A 17,761-nucleotide genomic window follows, 5' to 3' on the forward strand; every position below is an offset into this window, starting at 1 on the left:
TTCGAGAGCCACTCGACCAAAACACCTATATCTTCCACTATATCGTCTAACACATTCAACAAACCTTCAAAATAATCTTTCTATTTCCTTCTTCTCACATCACCACTACTTTTTATTATCTTCCCCATTAGCTCCCTTCACTGATGTTCCCATTTGTTCTATTGTCTTACGCACTTTATATTGCCTTCTTCCAAAACATCTTTTTATTCTTACTAAAATTAATGATACTATCTCACCCCAACTCTCATTTGCCCTGTTGTTCACCTCTTGCACCTTTCTCTTGACATCCTGCCTCTTTCTTTTGTTTATTTCCCAGTCATATGCACTATTTCCCTGCAAAAATCGTCCAAATGCCTCTCTCTTCTCTTTCAATAATAATCTTACTTCTTCATCCCCCAATCACTACCTTTTCTAATCTTCCCACCTCCCACGCTTCTCATGCCACAAGCATCTTTTGCGTAAGCCATCACTAATTCCCTAAATACATCCCATTCCTCCCCTATTCCCCTTACGTCCTTTGCTCTCACCTATTTCCATTCTGCACTCAGTCTTTCTTGGTAATTCCTCAAACAAGCTTCCTTCCCAAGCTTACTTACTCTCATCATTCTCTTCACCCCAACATTCTCTCTTCTTTTCTGAAAACCTCTACAAATTCTCAACTTCGTCTCCACAAGATAGTGATCAGACATCCATCCAGTTGTACCTCTCAGCACATTAACATCGAAAAGTTTCTCTTTCAAGCGCCTATCAATTAACCCGTAATCCAATAATGCTCTCTGTACATCTCTCCTACTTATATATGTATACTTATGTATATCTCTTTGTGACCAGGTTTTTCCCAATCACTAATCCTTTCTCAGCATACGAATCTACAAGCTCTTCACCATTTCTGTTTACAAAAACTGAACACCACAGGTACACCAATTATTCCCTCAACTGCCACATTAATTACATTTGCATTTAAATTACCCTTCACTATAACCCGGTCTCATGCATCAAAACTATTAAGACACTCACTCAACTGCTCCCAAAACACTTGCTTCTCATGACCTTTCTTATCATACCCCGGTGCATAGGCACCAATAATCACCCATCTCTCTCCATTCACTTTCAGTTTTACCCATATCAATTTACTTTCTTATACTCTATCACACACTCTCACAACTCCTGGTTCAGGAGTAGTCCTACTCCTTCTTTTGCTCTTCCTTAATTTACTCCCAAAACATTCCCAAACAACTCTTACCCTTTACCCTTGATCTTCGTTTCAGTCAGACCCAAAACATCCAGTTCCTTTCCTCAAACATACTACTTATCCCTCCTTTTTTCTCATCTTGGTCATATCCACACAACCCAGTCTGAGCCCAATTCAGACAACCCAATCTGAGCCTTCAAGGAGGATGAGCACTCCCCGCATGACTTCTTCTGTTTCCCCTTTTAGAAAGTTAAATTCCTATGACGGGAGGGTTTCTAGCTCCCCGCTCCCGTCTCTTTAGTTGCCTTCGACGACACTCAGAAAATGCGTGGGAAGTATTCTTTCTTCCCTATCCCCAGGGATATATATATATATATATATATATATATATATATATATATATATATATATATATATATATATATATATATATATATTTTTTTTTTTTTTTTTGCCGCTGTCTCCCGCGTTAGCGAGGTAGCGCAAGGAAACAGACGAAAGAAATGGCCCAACCCACCCCCATACACATGTATATACATACGTCCACACACGCAAATATACATACCTACACAGCTTTCCATGGTTTACCCCAGACGCTTCACATGCCTTGATTCAATCCACTGACAGCACGTCAACCCCGGTATACCACATCGGTCCAATTCACTCTATTCCTTGCCCTCCTTTCACCCTCCTGCATGTTCAGGCCCCGATCACACAAAATCTTTTTCACTCAATCTTTCCATCTCCAATTTGGTCTCCCTCTTCTCCTCGTTCCCTCCACCTCCGACACATATATCCTCTTGGTCAATCTTTCCTCACTCATTCTCTCCATGTGACCAAACCATTTCAAAACACCCTCTTCTGCTCTCTCAACCACGCTCTTTTTATTTCCACACATCTCTCTTACCCTTACGTTACTTACACCTTACACCCTTACGTTACTTACACCTGATCCACACATCCTCTACCACTTCTGAAACCACACTGCTCTTCCCCAATCTGATGCTCTGTACATGCCTTCACCCTCTCAATCAATATCCTCCCATATAATTTACCAGGAATACTCAACAAACTTATACCTCTGTAATTTGAGCACTCACTCTTATCCCCTTTGCCTTTGTACAATGGCACTATGCACGCATTCCGCCAATCCTCAGGCACCTCACCATGAGTCATACATACATTAAATAACCTTGCCAACCAGTCAACAATACAGTCACCCCCTTTTTTAATAAATTCCACTGCAATACCATCCAAACCTGCTGCCTTGCCGGCTTTCATCTTCCGCAAAGCTTTTACTACCTCTTCTCTGTTTACCAAATCATTTTCCCTAACCCTCTCACTTTGCACACCACCTCGACCAAAACACCCTATATATATATATATATATATATATATATATATATATATATATATATATATATATATATATATATATATATATATATATATATATATATATATATATATATATATATATATATTTCTTTTTTTTTTTTTTTTTTTTTATACTTTGTCGCTGTCTCCCGCGTTTGCGAGGTAGCGCAAGGAAACAGACGAAAGAAATGGCCCAACCCCCCCCCCCCATACACATGTACATACACACGTCCACACACGCAAATATACATACCTACACAGCTTTCCATGGTTTACCCCAGACGCTTCACATGCCTTGATTCAATCCACTGACAGCACGTCAACCCCTGTATACCACATGACTCCAATTCACTCTATTCCTTGCCCTCCTTTCACCCTCCTGCATGTTCAGGCCCCGATCACACAAAATCTTTTTCACTCCATCTTTCCACCTCCAATTTGGTCTCCCTCTTCTCCTCGTTCCCTCCACCTCCGACACATATATCCTCTTGGTCAATCTCTCCTCACTCATTCTCTCCATGTGCCCAAACCATTTCAAAACACCCTCTTCTGCTCTCTCAACCACGCTCTTTTTATTTCCACACATCTCTCTTACCCTTACGTTACTTACTCGATCAAACCACCTCACACCACACATTGTCCTCAAACATCTCATTTCCAGCACATCCATCCTCCTGCGCACATCTCTATCCATAGCCCACGCCTCGCAACCATACAACATTGTTGGAACCACTATTCCCTCAAACATACCCATTTTTGCTTTCCGAGATAATGTTCTCGACTTCCACACATTTTTCAAGGCTCCCAAAATTTTCGCCCCCTCCCCCACCCTATGATCCACTTCCGCTTCCATGGTTCCATCCGCTGACAGATCCACTCCCAGATATCTAAAACACTTCACTTCCTCCAGTTTTTCTCCATTCAAACTCACCTCCCAATTGACTTGACCCTCACCCCTACTGTACCTAATAACCTTGCTCTTATTCACATTTACTCTCAACTTTCTTCTTCCACACACTTTACCAAACTCAGTCACCAGCTTCTGCAGTTTCTCACATGAATCAGCCACCAGCGCTGTATCATCAGCGAACAACAACTGACTCACTTCCCAAGCTCTCTCATCCCCAACAGACTTCCTACTTGCCCCTCTTTCCAGGACTCTTGCATTTACCTCCCTTACAACCCCATCCATAAACAAATTAAACAACCATGGAGACATCACACACCCCTGCCGCAAACCTACATTCACTGAGAACCAATCACTTTCCTCTCTTCCTACACGTACACATGCCTTACATCCTCGATAAAAACTTTTCACTGCTTCTAACAACTTGCCTCCAACACCATATATTCTTAATACCTTCCACAGAGCATCTCTATCAACTCTATCATATGCCTTCTCCAGATCCATAAATGCTACATACAAATCCATTAATACATACAAATTCCCTTAATGGCACTAGGTAAGTTTTGGCACTGGTTCAGTACTGATTATAAGGCAGGATTCAGGCCTTCAGAACTCAGTTTACTTGAAGAGGTCAGCACAGTAATGGGCTTATACAGTATTAGGCTGTCAAGATAAGGCATATTTTCCCTTGATGCTTTTCTGTCTCTCTCTCCTCCCCTATGATTATCAGTGCTATGTAACATCATTTCTCCTAGTGGATATCTGTTTTAGTGTTAATGTTTGTCAACTTAATGTTTAAGAACAAGATGTACCATCATCTGTAAGTTTATTTTTGACCATTTCACAGTGAACAGGTGATTTCAGCCTCCCCCTCATTGTGCAGAACCTTACTTTTTTTTATTCATGAATAGGTTCACAGTTGAAGCTTATTGATACAGTGGTGAAATTGATGAGAACTGCTATTGACGTTTGTGTGAATAAATTGTACATTTCCTTTTCCATAGCCAGAGGTTGAACCATTATGTGACATTCATTTTTTTTCATTCATTTCAAGCTAAAAGTTTGTTTTCTAAATTGTTTCTTACATTTTTCATATGTATATATATGTATGTGTGTGTGTGTGTGTGTATGTGTGTGTGTGTGTGTGTGTGTGTGTATATGTATATATATATGTATATTATCCCTGGGGATAGGGGTGAAAGAATATATATATATATATATATATATATATATATATATATATATATATATATATATATATATATATATATATATATATATATATATATATATATATATATATATATATATATATATATATATATATATATATATATATTGATATAATGAAGGAAAGATGCCATTCCTCTTGACGTTACCTACTAATAAATGTCTGAGCAGCAGATGATACTTAGGGATACAGTGAACGTGTGCATTTACTCCTTGTTGATGTTGTACACAGGAACATTTACTCCTTGTTGATGTTGTACACAGGAACATTTACTCCTTGTTGATGTTGTACACAGGAACATTTACTCCTTGTTGATGTTGTACACAGGGACATTTACTCCTTGTTGATGTTGTACACAGGAACATTTACTCCTGGTTGATGTTGTACACAGGAACATTTACTCCTTGTTCATGTTGTACACAGGAACATTTACTCCTTGTTGATGTTGTACACTGGAACATTTAAGCATAACTGTGCACATAATGTTTACTGGATGTGTCCAACGTGGATAATGTCTCACAGTGTCATCCCAGTTATTATAACCATATAAGTTATATTCATATGGAAGATGTTAATGACAACCGGCAGGAGATGTTGTATATACTACATGGCAGCAACCATTGTGGCATGCAGGGCTCACGTGAGCCTGCTCCTCTACCATGACCCCAAACTTACCTCCCATGTGTCTTGTTGTCAGGATCGGTATTTTCAAGAACTTTTTCTGAGCGATAGTACATTACTGTTGTATCCACCAACATTATATATATTCAATTAGACATTTGATGTAGTTTCAATGTTTGATGTATGGAATGACTTTACATACACATTATCACCATCATGCAGGCAAAAGTAAAACTTCTTACCCACACCAGGTCTTCTGTCCAACGACAGCAGGGAAAAGTAGGTAATAGGTGAAGACACAGGCCATGTACCACGTCAGTGGAGGACCAGCTACGGCAGCCTTCGTGGCTCAGGAGAGAATGTTCGTGAGCAGTGTTGGGAGGAGACCATATACTGTTCACCAGCCTTACGTATACAAGAGGTGTGGGGGCGGGTCGTCAACACAGCTCAGTAAGACACCAACAGTGGCAGTTAATTGTCAGAAGCGTTTCAAGTGAGCAGTTGCAAGGTGAGACAATGGTGGTCAGGAAGGCTGTTCCTTGTAGCTCGCTAGTTAGCCGAGAGGTGAGTGTAGACACTGTATAATGTTATGATGAAGTATGGAGTAGATAGATATTGTGTTTCACTGCCAATTTATCTGAGATTCAAGCTATGTCAGGAGGGACGCATTGCAGTAGATAGTTTACATTTTGAAGGGAAAACAGATGATTGGCATCCAGTTATTTACGAAATGTCTTTTTAGAAAAAATAAACAGTTTACCCAGACGAAATGTTGTACACATATATTGTGATAGATTCGTGTTAGGTAACGGTCAAGCGGGTTGTGGTGGTTTTTATAAGGGAATATTTTATCAGTCAATGTTATGCAGATGTAACAGTTTGTAAAAGAATTAGTAAGAACACCTCGTCCACGCTGACTGAACTTCATGCAGTTAGTGAAGGATTTCAGGTTGCTATAGACATGTGTAAACATGTATGTTATTGTTGACAGTCGAAGTGCACTTGAAGCCTTACAGTGTAAACATCCAAGTAACTTTCATATTGTTAATATCTATAAACAACTGGTCATAGAAATGTAAGAAATGGAATGTACTGTGCAGTTTGTATGGATTCCATCATACGTGGGGATTCAGTTGAATGAAATGGCTGACCATTTGGCAAAGAAAGCTGCAGAAAAGCTTCATAGAGATATCATAAGTAACGAAAGTATAAGAACAATAAAGAAGGAAAAGGAAAGAAAAAGAAAAGAACGGGAACATGCAAGAAGAGAAGTGATAACCAAAGGCAGTGAGAGTTTACATCATTATTTGTATGTGTTACAAATCACCAATGTAACTTACGGCACTAACTTACCATCTGTTGATACTGCCATAATGCGACTAAGGTTGGCATATTATTGGCAGATAAGTGGAGGGCTGGGTCAATCTTGCCAACTATGAGGGATGCACATACACTGTGGCATTATGGATTACAATGTGGACAAATCCAACTATATAGGAAGAGTGACGTCACTTCTCTATAAGAACAAATTTGTTGATCAATTGATAATAGAAAGATTAAAATGATCCTTACAATATACAAACACTTTGCCCCAAGGGTATGACTTTATTATCATCCAAGACTACATTATCTTTACATGGTCAAAAGTTGTTGTATTCTAATTATATTACTATAGATAATGCAATGCAATTCTTGTAGTGTACCATTGTTAAGACATTTACAACTTTTGTAAGCCCAAAAAGGGATGACAAAGATGAGGGTGAGGTAGTACACTACCCTGTCATTCTGTTGTACATATTATCAATAGAATATCTCAGATCCAGTTTCAATTTCAACCATAGTACTTAAGGATATATTTGTTTCATTCTAATCGTAGTTATGATTATATACTTGTCGGAAAACGTTTTACCTCGAATGAGGCGAAGTACTTTATCTTAACAGGATTATCAACATGTGGAATGATATACCAAGTAGAGTAGATGAAAGATGTTTGAGAATAGACTCGATAGATATTTCGCCCATGATTTTCGACTAATATTGTTTGCGTCTCCTTAGTTACATATACAGTTTACAGGTTATTCTATCTGAAACATGTGTGTGTGTGTCTCCTCCTACCCAACTTATCTATGACCTGATCACTTCCATCATTACAGGCAGCTTCGTAAGGTGCCAGTGTTATGATGTTGTATGAATTCCTTTGTATATTCCTTTATACGTAATCTGAAATCTGACTTGAATTAGGTTGACATAATTTGGAGAGGAATCTATCTAACATCAACGAATATTCGAAAATATTCTAAGTTTATATTTGCTCTAATATATGTTTCATATTTTTTCTAACAAAAAGACAGCTTCATTTTTCTAATAATTCCTATAAAGTTACAATATTTTGAACCACGAGTTTGGTGAATGTTTAGGGAGTAGAAGGTAATGACTCAATAGATTAGCTCAGTTTATGATAAAGACAAGTGGTGACATTATCACAATAGGACAAACACGAACACCTTTGATATAGTTCGAGTAACTCTTAAGTAGTTCATATAATATCAAGAAAAAAAAAAATTTTCTCTATTTTTTTCAGTTTGCTTTTAGAACTCAATCTTAAATTTGACGCCGCTGTATGACACTCTGCTGAAGTTCTTCGTTTGAAAAGGTTAACGATGACTTTTTCTCCTTTTGTGACATCCCGGGAAACATCTTGGTGCCCCAAATGATGTGTGTCACCTGGTACGTCCGGCCGGTGGTGGCAAGATTTGGCTGGAGTCAAGAACAAATACCTAACTAAAGCTGTTTACCCAGGCCACCTCCCCTGCCTGCCTGCCCGACCACACCTGGGAAACATAAGCAACAGGTGAAGACACACACCCTGTACCACCTCACTGGCTACGGTGGCAGCCTTCCTCACTCAGGTAAGAGTCGTCGTGACCGGTGTTGGGAGGAGACCGTCTACTGTTGACCAGCCTTACGTATACAGGAGGTGTGGGGTGGGTGGGTGTCGGGTGGTCAACACACAATGTTCTCGGGATCGTCAGAAGGAGGAGGAGGGTTCCTGGTAGTTAGTGGAGAGTTCAACGTGCCGGAGCTCAGTGCTGTCTGTAGTTTGTCGTGTGTAAAGGCTGGATCATCTTCTGTCATGAGAAACAATGTTTGTAAGTTACTGTATACAATTGTTATCCGTTGCTGAATAATGATTATCTGTTGTGAGAGTCACCAAGTCTGCGCTTGACATTTTCTCAGAAACTATTATTTTCTGTACAGTTATGTTATTGTTATGTTCAACAAGTCTTCTCTTAGCAGTTATGATTTGTGTCACATTAGCTAGGTCTTCACGTAACAGTTTTGTTGTTGTTGTTGTTGTTGTTGTTGTTGTTGTTGTTGTTGTTGTTGTTGTTGTTGTTGTTGTTGTTGTTGTCATTGTTGTTGTAGTTATTCTTTCTATTACGGGTCCTCGCTTCTACACAGCCGTTTTCAACTTGCCTAACAGGGAATTTCTTGTTTAGATATTCGTCAGGTCCATGCCTGGCTCGGGCCCTTATCATATGGCCTCTGTAACACGTAAGTATGTATATCTGTTGTTGAATTTACTTGCTATTAGCAAGAAATGTCATTAAACCAGAATCTCTACCATTCGGCAAAACATAAGAATCACGATATTTGCAACATGATAACATGTTTGACCATCAGCAGGTAAGGTCATCAAGCCGCACCATACATACGTCAGACAGTAACATCAGTTGTATAACAGGATGTATATATGTTGTTGGATTTAAGGGCTATCACCTAAAGGTCATGAAGCCAGAATGTGAACCATAACCACTTATGAGTGGAGTCCGGTAACACCTTTTATAGCATTATGTCTCAAACAGAATACAGTAGTCAGTTTCATATAAGTATTCTGCACTTCAACTGATTAATGCTATGATAAGGATGAAGAGAATTACAAACAATGAATACTCATTGTAAGGATCACATCAAGGATGAAACATATATAACTAGAAGTGTTGAGGAAACAAAGATGGTGAAATACCTTGACCCGCCCGGGATCACTAGCACCTGTGGCAATGGACACACCTTTGTAATGCTTGATCACTTACAACTGATCAACTTTAATACGAAAGTCTTAGGTATTGTCCCTCAGGAAAACTTTTAATGAATATCTATAAAACACATATATATGTCAGATATACATCATCTCTAGAATATATCTTTACCTGGGACGTGTAACACTTGTGTGGATAGACACAACTTTGTAATGCATGATCCATTACACGAAATGAACTTCACTAACGAAGAGTTATACAACGCGTCGTTGGAGAACATTAATCAAATACCTACACAGAATTTTTATGTTAGACAAAAGATATTTCTTGATAGTAAACATAAGAAATGATGACGAAAGAAAAGGCACGTAGAGGTAAACATTTTGTTAAATTATGAAATACTTCTGCCTTAAACTAACTTCTTGTATTGGATTTATTTCTTAGATACCCACGTGATAATGCATTCTGTTCTTTATAATCATAAATGCTTATGTTTCTAACACGTTTTTATTATTTTTTATATAATCTTAAGGATTCAGGCTTAAATATCTTGGTTATGAACAACCATCATAATGCAACACAATACATATCTATCAGAAACCATTACCATCATGTTTGTACCAGATTCTTTGAGTCCACTGACAAGTGGCTCCGTGGTGTAGTGGTTAGCACATCTGCCTCATAAACAGTTGGTCCGGGTTCGATTCCCAGCGGGGCCTTTGTTTTCAGTATTATTTGTGATCGTAAATACTCGTAGGTAGTCTCTCTCTCTCTCTCTCTCTCTCTCTCTCTCTCTCTCGACAGGCAAGTTGATATGCACTGGATGGGTGGGTGGGTGTGTGGGGTGCACAGTGGCTCGCCGTCATATGGCAAGAACTTCATCGCTCTCACTCAGTCACGCAATCTACATTCATAGTGGCTGGCTGGAGAGAGAGAGAGAGAGAGAGAGAGAGAGAGAGAGAGAGAGAGAGAGAGAGAGAGAGAGAGAGAGAGAGAGAGAGAGAGAGAGAGAGAGAGAGAGGAGTTCATGCTCATGAGTTCATCTAACGAGATTTTGCCAAAGGCAGGGCAAGCACGTAACGCTCTCCGTAGAGAAATATATTGTCACGAAGAAAAAGATCAAAGTGGTGGGAGTAAGGTGTTGTGATGTGTTATGTCTGGGAAGGAGAGGTTGTATGTTTGTGGAGTGAGAGCCAGCAGACAACGTCTGGGTGAGACAGGAAGGTAAGAAAGCTGCCTGAGTCAGAGGAGTGGTAATTAACAGCCACTAAAATGCCACGTGGTGCCTGGAAACTGTAGTGACGTAAGTGACATGGGGGCCTGCATGGGTCTGCTGGTGGTGGCGGGGTTGTCGTCAGAGACCAAATATAAATGTTGATGTTGCATGACATTAAGGTGAGGCTGTTGTGTGGTGTGGCGGGAAAGGTAGTATAATATTGGAAGCTGGTAATGTGGTATCGTACTCAGGTATGAAGCTCTGAAAGATCTGTGTGGCTGAACATGACGGCGTGACCTTCAGGTATTATGATGGCCTGACCTTTGACCTGACCATTAAGGTTATACTTGCATGTATGTATGTAACCGTAAGTATGTTTTCCTTTGTCATTATGTGTTTACAGTATACATTTGACCAGGTGGTGATCTCAGTGGTGTCTGTGCTGAGGCCTGGCGTCAACCTTTGGACCTACAAGCATAAAATAAAGTTCTGGAGGCAAGTGTAGAGAAGGAAATTCTTGTGAATATTTCATGTGTGCTTCCATCATGCAGACCACAGTGTTGTTGGGTCAGGCTGGAGGTTTGGAGTGGCAAAGGAGAGACTGGACTTGATGACTTGTATAAGGGGACGAGAGACTGACGTGGTACCTCTCCTCTCCTGCCTGACTCTCGTCCCAAACGTCTCTCTCCCATCCGACCTGACTCTCTTCCTAAGCCCCTCTCTCCTGTCCTGCCTGACTCTCGTCCCAAGCCTCTCTCTCCTCTCCTGCTTGACTCTCTTCCTAAGCCCCTCTCTCCTGTCCTGCCTGACTCTCGTCCTAAGCCCCTCTCTGCTGTCCTGCCTGACTCTCGTAGCAAGCCTCTCTCTCCTGTCCTGCCTGACTCTCGTAGCAAGCCTCTCTCTCTACTCCTGCTTGACTCTCGTCCCAAGCTTTTCTCTCCTCTTCGGCCTGAGTCTCGTCCCACACCTGCCTCCCATCTGATGATGATGATGATAGAAAAGTCCCTTCCAAGGAAGGGCGGGAGAAGAGAGGGGGGGAAGAGCAAGAATTGTTAGAGGAAGTGAGCTTTAGAGGGAGGAAAAGAGCCAGGGCTTAACCCAGCTTGCATAGGAAAAATAGGATAAGCAGAGCGGAGATGATGAGTGGAGGCCAAGGTTTTATTTTAGTTTTTTTCTGTTTATTTCTTTATCAACTTATTCTATTTTATTTTTTTGTATTTTTCATTTCTTTTATTACTATTATTATCATTACTTTTTTGAAGGGATATAGAAGGAGATGGATCTTATCTCTGGCCGATGGACACTGATTTGACCGAGGCGTTCCCCGCACGGACTTAGCAGCAAGATCTATAGTGGTTTTTAGTTTTTAATATATGGTCACTGGATGTTGTCCAGGTTGTATATTAAACATGTTACCTGGGTGGTCTATTCCCAGGAGATTGTTGAAGTAATCAATCCAGTGAGTATGATGTATCTGAAATCGCTCTACTTGTCTTTCAAACAATTTCCTCCAATGATTGTTTAGAGGAGGGATTCGTACTCTCTCGTGAAGTTCTGTGTTCCTGATGAACTCGTACCATTTGATGTTAAAAACCCAACGTAGAGCTTTGTTCTGAATGATTTGGAGTGCACAGATGTTGGATTTGGCTCTGAGTTCGAGAGCTAAAGAGGCGTATGTGAGAAGAGGTCGTATTGATGCTTTGTAGAGGTGCAATTTGGTTTTGAATTGCGCCTCTCTGAATCTATACAATTTTACGAGCTCCGCTCTCGCAATAACCGATCTAGACTGTATATGTCGGCTCATTCTCAGGTATACATCATAGTTTAGGCCCAGGACAGTGTTAGTGTTTGAGATGGGAATGGGTAAATGTCGATGTATACGGGAGTGTAGGTACACATTAGTTATGTTGTATCTCTGACGTACATTAAAGTAGGATATGTTGGATTTGGCAGGATTTGTTTTAATCCTCCATTGTAACTCCCAGAGCAAAACGTGGTCAATTTCCTGTTGGGTTCTATTGATTAAGTGTGTGAGGGTTCTGGCTCTGATTAGCTGTGTGACATCATCTGCATATTGGAGAGTGATGGAGCCCAGGTGTATAGGATTGGGAAGATCATTTGAGTAGAGTGTGTAGAGAGTGGGGGCCAGCACGGAGCCTGAGGGTACACCGGCATTAAGGAAGAAGTAGTTTGAGTAAGTGTTTCTGTATTTGATTCGGGTTTCTCTGTTGCTAAGATAGTTAGAGAGAAGCTTAATGGTGGGTCGTGGGAGTTGGAATTGGGTGCTTAGTTTATACCTCAATCCATCGTGCCACTCGGTGTCAAAGGCTTTTTCAACATCTTTTGTGATGAGTGCGGTCATTTTGTGTGTCCGTGTGTTGTTTCTTATGTAGTTCGTAATGATGTTGAGTTCATCTTGTGTGGAGCGATGTTGGTGAAAGCCAAACTGTTTGTGTGAGAGTAGGTTGTTGTTTGTAAGGTGTTGTCTAAGTCTGTTGTTTGTGATTCTTTCAAATGTCTTCCCAATGGACTCAAGTAGGCTGATGGGTCTGTAGTTCATTGGGTCTCTGTTGGATTTGTTGGGTTTACGTATCATTGTGGTTGTTGCTGTTTTGAAGGCCGCGGGAAAATAGCCAGAGGCTAGTGCCGCGTTGAAGAGGAAGGTGATGGCTCTAATAGTGTTTTTAGGGAGTTGTGTAAGTAGCTGGTAACCAGTGCCTGAATTACCTGGTGCTACTTTGGGTGATTTGAGTAGGAGGAATTTGACCTCGTTCGATCTTATGGGAGTTGTGAGAAGGTGGTCGTGTGAAAGCGATTGGAGGTGTATGATCTGTTCTAGGTAGAAGTGACTGGGTCTGTTTTGCATGTTGTGTCACAATTTGAGTGTTTTCGTACGCCAGAGGGTGGGGACGGTGGGGGGTAGGCGGTGGGGGTGGGGGGTTGAGGGTGAAAGATACCTTCCCAGTGTTTTTGAAAAATGTTGGCAATGTCTTGTGGGTTATGGTGTAGAGTGTTGTCGTCATTTAGCCCATTAAAGTCTGTTTTCGATATTCCTTTGAGTTTTCGGACTCTGTTCCAAAACTCTTGAGGAGATTTGGTCCCGTGTAGTTCTGTTGTGGTGATAAGAGATTTCCAGTGTCTATTGTGGTCTTCTAGAAGGCTGTTGAGTGTGTGGTTTCGTAGGGATGTGAGGTCCCACTGTACTAGGCCCAAACGACGTCTGTTTTGCGACGGTAGCACGAGAGAAGTCTTGTTGTTTTGGGAGAAGGGAAGGAGTATCTTGAAGTAAAGGAAGATTTGGGAATAGAAATGTCAGCTGCCTGTGTGATTCTTTCGTGTATATGTTCTATTTCTGTGTCTATTAGTGTTATTGGGTGATTTTCGTAGTTTGTGGTGTAAGTGCAGTTGGAGAGAGTGTCTTTGAAGCTCTCCCAGTCTGCTCTTTTGTAGTGGTAGTGTGAGGGTGATGGGACGAGGATAGGTTTAGACGAGAGATGAAGAAAGATAGAGATGTGGTCGGAACCACACAGTGGTCCCGGAGACAAGAAATTATGGAGACAATTACTGGCTCTGTTGGAGAAGACAAAGTCAGGTCTGCCTTTTCCTCCTTGGCCAGTGAAGACAGTGTGGAAGTAAGCTCCTAGGAAGTTAAGACGTTTGTAAGAGTATAAAGCGAATAAGTCATCACCATGAGAATTGTTTCTGTTGTGGTGGAAGGTTCTGTGTTGGGCATTGAGGTCAGCTAGAAGGTAGACTGGGATATGTGTATAATTAAATACTGTGTAGAGATCATGGAGTGGAATGGTAGTGTTGGGTCGAGAGTATGTAGTGCAGAAGATAATGAAGCCATGTATTGTGTTTACCTTAACTGCTAGAAAGTGTTCGAATTGCCAGAAGGTGGCGAGGTATTCGTGTTCGATGGTGTTGCGTATGAGAATGGCGACTCCCTCGTGTCTACTGTCTGGAGACTGTCGTGATGTATACCCGTAATGTCTAATTTTGTATCCGTTGGTGATACATGTGATGTTAAGTATCACAACATCGGGTTTTTCTCTTCGAGGAGAGTGGCAATCAGATGACGGCCATTGTGATAGCTGCGCACGTTAAACTGTAAGATTTTTAGCATTTTACGACTTATGGAAGTTTATTGGCCTTCTGTGTCTGTTGTCGATGAAGGCCGTTGACGCGCCGTTTGAGAATTTCACTTGTATCATGTTTCTAGTCTTGGGTCGGGATATGTCTGGTGAGGGGTCAGGAGTGGGGAGAGGAGAGGGGAGAGGATCATTGTCGACAATTTGAAGGTCAAGGTTGACCGTTGGTGGGTTGTCTGGTGTGTCGGCAGGGTCAGGTGCTGGGGCTCCTCTGGGAGGGTTAGGTAGGGGACGGATGGAGGGGGATGGGGGAGGGGGGGATTGGTGAGTGGAGGTTCTGGGGGAACTGTCGTGGTGTTGGAAGTTGGGACGGTGGGGGTGGGAGAGGAATCGGTATTTGGAGAGACAGTAGGATTGTTGGTGTTGGGTTGGGGGGTTGTGGATGGAGTTGTGTTAGAGGGTGCGGAGGGGGTACTGGAAGTTGGGAGGGTGACAGGTTGAGTAGTTGGAGGAGAGTTGGAAGTGTTACTGGGGGTCTCCTGGGATACGTTTTCGTTAGGGGTCAGGGTGGCGGACGAGACAGGGGTCGGTGAGGGATGGTTGTTGGCGGGGGAGCTGAGGAGTTCAGGTGGAGTTCGTACATTGGGTAGGTTGTTATGAGCAAGAAGCAAATCGAAAATTCTGATGAATTCTGACTTATTTTCCCTGCTCATGAACAACGCTTTTAGGTAGCACGCATGCATCCTACCTTGTAGGGTGAGGAGGTCTGAAGAATTAGTAGTTGGGATAGGAGAAGCTTGGGTGGTAGGGGGAGGAGCAGCAGCAGCAACTGTTGCGTAGAGGTGAGGGTTTGTGGAAGGAGGTGAGTTGGTTTTTTGTGCCTGACGCACTGCGCGGATCTGCTCCTTCTTACGTGGGCACAGCCCAGATACAGCAACGTGTTCACCTTTACAGTTGACACACTTCGCTGCCTGAGCCTTGCACTCACGAAAACCATAACCAGTTTATGCGCATTGACTACAGGTTTGGTGGGGCTCCTTACGGCTCTTAGTCTCACGTCCGTATTTCAGATATTTGAAACATTGTTGTACGTCGAGATGTTCATCTTTCTTCAGGGATTTCGCTGGCACAGAGATCATGGGGAACAGGACTCCCCGGGAGATCAGGCGATCGGCCTCGGTCGGGTTTGAACATTGTATCTTTATTGATCTGGAGTTATTCGGTTTATAGACGTTGATGACATTAACGTCATTGTTTTCGCCATTGATGGCTTCAACAATCTCCGAAGGGCTGAGGGACAAGATAGATTCATCAACATTGTAGGCAATAATAGTACATCTAGCTTGAAGGGGCAGCGGTCATGAACGATTTGGTAGTTTTTTTGGCTAGTTCATCAAGGAGAGGCTTAGATAGGATTCTATCTAAATCACTATCTTTGCCCAAGCAAATCTTAAATTGGTAATTGTTTGAAGGGAATTGAATGACCCTAGTAGGACGGATCTCAGTGGTCTTAAAGACGATGGACAGGAGTTCGAACGTGGAAGGAGGGGGGCAATCAGTTTTGAGAGATTTTAGACGTATGTCGGGCGGCATGTTGGTGGCATCAGTGTCCTAGTGCGAGAAAACGTGAGTGAGGGACGCTCGACGGTCCAAGGTAGGGGAGAGGTAAGAGATAGTGTGAGGGTCTCTACCCCGTCAGGTGAGAACAGGTCCACTCCAGCCTCCACTCCTCAGGAAAATGAGTTTTCCAGAATGGGATGGGGAAGCTGCGGTAGAGATTGCTCAAGCCAAACGGTCGAGAGATGGATGATGGATGATGAAAAATAGAAAATAAAAAGACAAGTGAAGATGTACTGGAGGCAACGCGGGGGTGTGGGGAGCAGCGAGGGTGGTGAGGGAACAGCCTGCCGGCGTCGTCACCGTAACGGTCTCCCGCGGGAAGGACCAACGCGGGAGGCAACGTTACAATCCACTTCTTTCTTCGGTCTTCTCTCTTCTGTCTTCTTTCTTTCCTCTTCTGTCTTCTCTCTTCTTTCTTCTCTCTTCGTGGGATCTTGTGGTTAATCCTCCATCAACCACGTGGCCGAAACAGGAGCAGCAAGAACCTTCTCGAATGGCAAGAAAAGAAGGGAATCCGATGATAGAAAGGTCCCTTCCAAGGAAGAGCGGAAAAAGAGTGGGGGAGAAAGAGCAAGAAATTGTTAGAGTAAGTGAATTTTAGAGGGAGGAAAAGAGCCAAGTCTTGACCCAGCTTGCACAGGAATAATAGGATGAGCAGGTCAAAGATGATGAGTGGAGGGCAAGTTTTTTTTTTCTTTTTAATATAGGAGGAGATGGATCGTATCTCTGGCCGATGGACACTGATTTTACCAAGGCGTTCCCCGCACGAACTTAGCAGCAAGATCTATAGTGGTTTTTAGTTTTTAATATATGGTCACTGGATGTTGTTCAGGTTGGATATTGAACATGTTATCTGGGTGATCTATTCCCAGGAGATTGTTGAAGTAATCAATCCAGTGAGTATGATGTATTTGAAATCGCTCTACTTGTCTTTCAAACAATTTCCTCCAATAGATGTTTAATGGAGGGATTCGTGCTCTCTCGTGAAGTTCTGTGTTCCTGATGAACTCGTGCCATTTGATGTTAAAAACCCAACGTAGAGCTTTGTTCTGAATGATTTGGAGTTCACGGATGTTGGATTTGGCTCTGAGTTTAAGAGCTGAAGGGGCATAAGTGATAAGTGATCCTATTAATGCTTTATAGAGGTGCAATTTGGCTTTGAATTGCGCCTCTCTAAATCTATACAATTTCGCGAACTCTGCTCTCGCAATAGCCGCTCTAGACTGAATATGTCGGCTCATTCTCAGGTATACATCATAGTTTAGGCCCAGCACAGTGTTGGTGTTTGAGATGGGAATGGCTAAATGACGGTGTATACGGGAGTGTAGGTAGACATTACTTATGTTGTATCTCTGACGTACGTTAAAGTAAGATATGTTGAATTTGGCAGGATTTGATTTAATACTCCATTTTAACTCCCAAAGCCAAACGTTGTCAATTTCCTGTTGGGTTCTGCTGATTAAGTG

Source organism: Panulirus ornatus, chromosome 70, assembly GCF_036320965.1.
Source record: "Panulirus ornatus isolate Po-2019 chromosome 70, ASM3632096v1, whole genome shotgun sequence".
NCBI classification, from domain to species: Eukaryota; Metazoa; Arthropoda; class Malacostraca; order Decapoda; family Palinuridae; genus Panulirus; species Panulirus ornatus.